This window comes from Heliconius melpomene, chromosome 8, assembly GCF_056956725.1.
Source record: "Heliconius melpomene rosina isolate 202511_hmr_F chromosome 8, ASM5695672v1, whole genome shotgun sequence".
Lineage (NCBI taxonomy): Eukaryota > Metazoa > Arthropoda > Insecta > Lepidoptera > Nymphalidae > Heliconius > Heliconius melpomene.
Window position 1 is genome coordinate 5,350,564 of NC_140396.1, and position 8,357 is coordinate 5,358,920.

Consider the following 8,357-nt stretch of genomic DNA (forward strand, 5'->3'; position numbering starts at 1 on the left):
TTAAAAAAAACTCTCCTCTTTTTTTACTGGCTACTTGCTCTGTAAGTGCTCAAGCGAGGGTATTCCGTCACAAAGAAACAATGTACTGTATTGTTTGCAATGGCACTGTGGGGTGAGAGGTGTAATTACGAGGAAGTGATAAATAATCTTAGTTCTCAAGAGCAATGGGGCGGGCTGAAAAAATAACAGGTTAAATTTGTTACGAGAGTAATAACGTTTTATATGTTGTTGTGGAAGATATTTTTAATCCTATTAATACTATTATATTACTAATATTATAAATGTGAAACATTGTGAGGATGGAGAGAGAGTAAGATGGCTGTTTGTTCCATTTTCACGCTTAAACTACTGAACGTATTTAGATGAAACTTTACGGTAATATGGCTTACACAATCAGAATAACACATAGGTAAATAAGGATTTTATATAATTTGGCTATAATACAAAAATAGGTTTAAGCGGGCGAAGCCGCATTTGGGGTGCTAGTTTATCATAAAAACATGTTGTACATATTAATAAAGTAGAAATGAGTTAATAGTTTATAAATTGATTTTGAGACCTCAAAGTTGGACGATTCAGTTATCAAATAATTTATATCCACATATTATATTTATTATACATATTAATAAATAATTATATTTATTATTTATTGGTTTTTCATAATTGATGATGAAACCAATAATAACGCAATTAATTATACATAACTCAATTCAACAGCTATGCCTCCAGAATTGAGGGCATAATGGGGAGCGGAGTGTCTTAACACTACATAGGTTCTCTGTTCTGTTCTGTTCTTTCTATTATGTCGCACAAAATCACTTCGCCAGTGTCACGTTGAATGGAGAACTCACGAAAGGGGTTGTACGAAAAAAAAAGGAATAATATTACACAACAGAAAAATGCATGTTTAAGAGAGATCCAGTTAAAATACTGCCTTCACCTATAACAATACAAAAAATATATATAAAATATATAAACAAAGAGGGTTAGTAATACCTATTATTTTATATACATAGGTTCTCTATGCCCACCCTGCCAAATGCAGAATTTACAACGTAAAGCTGAAAAGAAAGTAATCCATACGTTAACATTTTAAATACATTACCTACTTTTATGCACTAGGTAAATATATTTACGAATCTTAGATCGCAATATTTATTTCGCACGATCGAGCCTTGTAAAACAGTTCTTCGAAGGCAAGAGTAAACATTGCTGTGAACGCCGCAGTTTTATTCCACATATAGTAAACACCTTCAAAGATGAATTTGACTTGACAAACAAACAGAAGGCAAGGAAGGTATTTTAATATTTTTCCCTTTCATCTTTTTTGGATATATAAAAATGCTTTGGATCTTGACTCATTTTGAATCGAGTGTTTTCTGAAAAGGTTTCTTTTTGTAAGTTGCTTTGTTTTCGCACACTTTTTGATGGTAATATTCGTATTTTATTAAGGGTATTTTGTTTTAATAAATATGAATATTATTTTTCTTTTAGTTGGCTTTTTATGTTTAGGTTAGTCGATATCATGATATATTTAATTATTAACGTTGAACTAATATAAAAAAGTTTCTCGTGAATATATGTTTGTTTTTTTTTTCAAATATATTATTGTTTATCACCTTTACGTCACAAGATATTCATTTCCTCGCTCTCGTATAAAGGCAAAGCGCGTCGTTCGCCTTCAGATTTCGGCGGAAAGTGGAGAGCGGAGTGTCTACTAGACTCCCTCTGCCTACCCTGCTCCATGCGGGATACAGCGCGAAGCTAAAAAAATAGCTATATAATATATACATATTAATGTAAGTCATTATGTTTCTCGTATTTTTTATTTTTAACATACAGACAGTATTTACAAATTTTATTATATGTATGTATGAAAATAAGTTTCCTTCTATTATCAAAGTAAAATGTGAGACGAATATAAACGCGAACGATACCTACAAAAGAAATTAGTAAATATTACATAAAAATATAACGGGTACATCAAGATATAATGGCTTCTAGAAATGCCATAAAATTTTGTCACCGACAAACTTAATTTTATGGTTGGCATAGTCGCGATAAAAACTTTATTACCTGTTTATTGTAAGAAATCGATCGGAACCCGACTATTTTTTGTTGATGAACAATATAATAGAATAAATTATGATAACATAAATAATATATGTACAGAGGCCGTCGTGATGAATGCGACGGTTACCAGTTCAATTCCCATTCGAGGAAATTATATATTTATGCAATGGTTCCAGAATTTAGCGGAAGGTTGGAAACAGACTTCTGTGTGGAAACAGACTTCTGTGTGGAAACAGACTTCTGTGTGTCTTAATGGGAACGGAGAAGTTACGTCTGAACATAAAGTTTTCAGGTTCCCTCTGCCTACCATGGCTAAGTTTGAGGCTATAAAAATTAGAAATACGAGTAAATAAAGTCAATGCAAACAAAGTTGTGCGATTAAAACTAGTATCTATATATATATATATATATAATAATTATAAATTCCACATATAATATATGTATGTAATTGCATATCGGTTTTAGTTTAGAGGATTATTTGAAAATAATTATTGAATATTAAGTTAAATTAAGGTTGTTTATCAAGGCTAGATAGTAGTAATGCCTGTTTAAATACCACAAATTGAAATATAAATTTAGAGATTATTTGTGTAGTGTATTCCCGGTAATTCACGTATGTTCTACATAATTAGTGACGTGAGTTAATGATTAATGTTTTTATTCTGTACTAGCGGACAACCTGCGGTTTTGCCCGCTTATGTCGATCAACTTTTACTAAGACGCTATATTTATATCTCTTAGAGATTAGATGGGCTGCAAGGGTTCCACCTCAGGTACTCCAGACCTTCATTTTTGTTATGTGAGTGGAAATTGTTTGTCATGTTGTTCAATTTTCCCCAAGGCAGTATATTTATGTCTTTTATAGTTTAGACAGGCTGTAAAGGTTCCACATCAGGTATCCAGATTATCAAAATAAAATATAGTCTAGATGTTGTGTAGACATGATAGCTATACAACCAAAAAAGTTTCATTCAAATCCGTCCAGTAGTTCCGGAGATTAGCGTATACAAACAGACAAATTATTTTTTATGCGCATTTGGGCTCTATTGCTGTTCCTAAACCCCCCTCAATTATTATTTTGTAAATATATTTAATGTACAAATGCGCCATAGATATGTTTTTTTAAGTTAAAGTTATTGCCATCTAATTAATTATTCTAAAACTCAGTACAGCTTAGTCAGATATTGTGGCACTTTCAATATCTATGTCTCTATCAAACTTAAAAGATTAGATTCCAATTTGGACTAATATTATTTTATTTTTATTGACTTGCTAATATAATCGGGAGAAATAAATATAGAAAAAAAAAATCATAATAAGGAATACCAAGATTACTTTCGTTTGGTTCGGTGTTCCAGAGTAGTTTACTAGCAACTGCTAAAGAGTTCCACTAGGTCCTGGATCCATCAACAAAATAGCTCGATTATACCATATCAAATCTATTTTGACGATAAAAGAATGATAGACAAAAGAATTCATACGTAAAATAAATAAAAAGAAAAATAGAATTTTTCACATCAATCAAATGTAAAATGTACAATAAAATGTCGGAATAACGTTAAATAATACCTGGTTTAAAAAATGATAAATGGATTTCTTTACACTGTATGAAATTTTCAACAATCCATAGAGACAATGGGGCAGTAAACATCACGCTTTGTTGGGAAATATTGTGTTGACACAGAAATGAGGTGAATTTGCCTGTACTATGTGTTGCTTTGGTAATTAATACTTTTTATAATATTTAAAAAAAACCCTAAAATACAATATAAGGGTTATTTTTGTAAAAAGAAAAAATCAAAAATAAAATCAAATTTACTTAAATATTTCAGTTTTTCCCCTTTTTCCTTAGAATTCTGGAGGCATTGATTGATTAGCGGGACTAAACACCGCGTTTCATCACCAGATTGAAGAAAAGAAAATAAATAAATAAATGATAACAATATTAAACAAAAATCTTAAATTGGATTAATCATGTATGTATAGTAATAAGCATTTTTGGAAATCCAAAATTGTAAACAGCAGTAAAGTTAATACCACGAATAACATTTTAAGAATTTCATATAAAATAAAATATATAAAAATTGGGAAAAATTAAAGTTATTATTATATAAAAAAATACTCACCGAGCTCCTAATTAAATTAAAACAAGCCAAGTAATGGTACGAGAAGCGTTTTGTACGGTCAGCGACTATCAAACCTACCCACGTCAACGTTACGTGATTAATTAATGTGGAATTACTTATATTATGCCTACTGGTTATTTATTATAAGTGATCTTTATCATTTGCTTATAAAATATTTGAAAACTCACTCTCTATAAGTGTTTTTTTAATTTAATGAAGAATGTGAGAATTTATTTGGGGCACAACACGATTCACTCAAGGAAATGAAATATTTATTTAAATTTATATTTCTATTTATTCGTTCCTGTGTCGAGGCAAAGCGCTGCGTTGAGTTCCGCCACTCAACACGCAATGCCTCCAGAATTCAGCAGAAAATGGGAAACAAAGGGTCTTAACACTAGATTCCCTCTATTAATGTGTTTTTATTACCGCTGTGGTATTTTCTGCCCGGTAGCGACGAATGCCGGGTTAAAGAAAGGAGTTCGGAGTAGTCCCTGGGAGTTAAAACCCAAATGAAGTCGTCTATCTGTCCATAAACATTCTCAGTACGGGAGATAATTGAAAATGAAAGAGATTAAATAAATCATTTTACTTGTTTTAATCGTTGCAAGGCTATTTGGCTAAAGTGCAGCGGCTACTTTAACTGCTCTATTGGCCGTTTCACTGATTGAAAAACTTTTCTAATATTCCGCAGAACGATAACGTTAAAGTGGAATTTCACATGAACAAGCGAGTTGTGACATAGTTATTAAATATTCATTTCATAACTTCAAATGAAATTAGACAGAGGCCAGTCGTGGCAAGCGGGGGGAAGGGGGGGACAGAGTGTGACTGGAATCACGACTTAGGTGTTCGATTTCCACTGGAGGAAATTAAATATTTAATATTTTCATTTTCATCGCGCTGGTATCGAGGCGCGGCGTTGAGTTCCGCCACTTACACTAGACTCCCTCTACCAATGCTATGTGCAGCACACAGCGTGATGCAAAAAAATTGCAAAAGTTTTTAAAACCTAAACAAGTGATATTTTAAAACGACGACAGACTGGTGATTTATCACTTCCTAATTCCGTTTATTCCGTTAATGAAATTATTATTTTTATTAACCTTTTTTTCTTTTATTTTTAATTACATGCTTTATTCCGTACAGCAACATATGCAGAGATATACTATATTATAGTGCCTCAACACTCCATTCTTCATTGTCTATCTATTTTATATTCCTTTGTTTTAAATTAAAATTAAGTGAAAAAGATTGTTTCAGCAAGAATAGAAATATTCTATATAAATACGACAAGATCGCGCTAGAGGCATTACAGGAGAGTATTGTACGTGACTTTATTATTATACAGGTTATTCTATTACGTTCCGTTGAAATTTTATAGAGCACTATTAAGGATAAACAATATTTTATCTGCTAAAATATAAAGAAAATGTTTTAGTAGGTCGTTTGAAACTAAATTTGAATCATCTAAATCTTTTTAGAAAATTCTTTTATTCTTGGATTCAAGAGGTCCAATTTATTAGAGGATTCATGACGCTTAAAATCACTACTATACTATTGCAATACAATACTCTGGAAATGGAATATAATACTCTGGAAATAAAATAAAGTTTATAAATAAATTAATTAAAGTTTTCAGTATATAAAACGTTTCTTTGATAAAAAAATATTTTCATATTGAAAATAAATATTTCAGGCGTAGAGCTAAACGAATTACTCGGGATATGTTAACATTTAACATTTTGTACTGCCACTGTATGTTCAGAGGCTAGTGGTCTTAAAATAAAAATAGAGGAACGAGGAAACGCTATTAAAATTTATTTTATTTTCTATTTTACTAACACCGGTTTACTCTTAAAACTTTTAATTATAGTGTTTGAATCGCCACAGAAAATGCGACGTATGTGGAAATATTAGATTTAGTATTAGTTTGTGAGTAGGACATACTCGTACCTTATAAAATACAAAGGATTTCAAGCGTTTAATATGTCGCCAAAATATTTATATTCTTCTTCTTCCTCGCATATTATTATATTATTAAGAAAAACATTTTTTTTTGTTTTAATGATTTTTTTTTATAGAACTTCCCTAAAAAATATATAATAATACTACATGTACAGGATATATATAAAAATAAAATAATTTCCAATCGTTTTTTAAAAAAGAAACGAATAAAACCTCCACATGAGAACCGGCATCACAAAAATGGCTGATCAAAAAGAAATGCGTTGTCCTCGCTGTCATTTCATTTATCGACATTTAAGCCGTGGCGCACTGACAGTCTAAAAGTGTTCAGTGGAATTTCAAATTAACCGGGTCGACCTTTCAAAAAGCGAATTCAAGTTTTTCAGTGGAACATGGTGAAAATGGTGGGAAGCTTACCCAACTCTTTGCGGCTCACGGCGTTTATTGGGATAATGAAATTAGCATAGTAATGAAAAATATTGACCATCTGTATGTACTTTGGACTTTTTCCATTTGACCTAATCTGAATTTGATGTTTTTAAAGATAATGTAAACTAAATACATTTTTTTATATACATTTTTATTTTTTAAGCTTCACTTTTAGCTTCTAGTAGCAGAATAGCCAGAAAGAACCTGGAAGCCTGGTGTTAAGATACTTCCGTTACCCACTTTCCAACGGATTCTCGAGATATGGCGTGTTGAGTGTCGGAACGCAACTCAACTCAACGCCGCGCTTTGCCTTGTTACTAAAAAAAAATACTAAATATTTCATACCGTCTATAAATTTTTTAGAATTAAAATCCTGTCGCGGAGAGAATTTTAGAGCCCATTCGGAAGAATTAATTAATTTCGTCTCTTTACTAAATAAGACAGTATGCGCCTTTGAGTTCCAAGACTTAACACGAAATATCTCCAATTTGAGCGTAAAGCAGAGAGCGGAGAGTTGCGACAATATATTATTTTAGCTCTCAATAAATTGAATCTATTCTGTATAATTTATTAAAACTAGATCGTAGTAATATATTCATTAATAATTTTCATTTTTTCTAAAAAATATATTAAAATTATAATTTTTCAAGCATGTATTTTATAGTAAATTGTTTTTAAGGTTAAAATGTTAATAAAACGAGATTGTTAACCCTCTCGTCCACTTCAAGCTTTTGCTGTAACTTAAGAAGTGCTTCATGTATACTTGAGTACTCGTTCAGTGGAGATAAAGATTGGGCTGCCGTTTATCTAGGAACTTAAGTTTTTGCTATAATATGCTGACATAAGATCATTTTCAAATTTCTTGTTAAAATATTTGTAGAATGCTATTTATTTTTGAATATTGTAACTTCTTTATTAAAATTATTTTTAAAAACATAGTAGGATCTATCGGTAAGTCACGGTTTTTTGTATTTTTCAAAGTTCCACTCATGGCGGGGCACGAACGTGTAACTGTAAACGTATTAGGTTATGGGTTTGATTCCCACTCGAGGGAATTACATATTTAATATTTTCGTTTCCTCGTTCTGGCAACAAGGCAACGTAGGCACGAAATGCCTTCAGAATTCTGCGGAAAGTTGGGAACAGAAGTATCTTATTAGGAACTGAGTGTTTTAATTTTATTTTTTTTAAGTTGGTTTTAATTAATTTATTCATTGTTAACTAATGGAGTTCAACGCTGTGAGTTTTTTAATCAGACCGGAGAAATGTAATTATTTAAATTGTTAACAATTTTCGAGTTATTCTCCATCTACAACCTTCACGTATAACACAATAAACCCAAATCATATGTGCTATATTATAGCAAAATTCAACGATCTCCTTTATATCATAAATTTTGTTCTATAATTAATGCTCCCCCTATAACTTTAGTCCCGTAGGATTTGATTCTACAAATATAACACGTTAGCAAGGCACATTTCACGTCTTCCATGATGGGGTCATTATTTATTATCTGCATTATATTATGAGCCAGTAGTGGCGAATGGGAACAAGTGTGTGATTGTAAGCGCGAGTGGTTGTGAGTTCGACTCTTACTCGAGGAAATTAAATATTTATTTAAATTTATATTTTTATCGGATTCGCATCACAATTTGGCGGAAAATGGGGAACAGAGAGTTATAGCACTAGGCTCTCGTAGCTACCCTGCTTCGTGCGGGATACAGCGTGAAGCTGATTTTATTGAATTGTTAAACGCCAAAC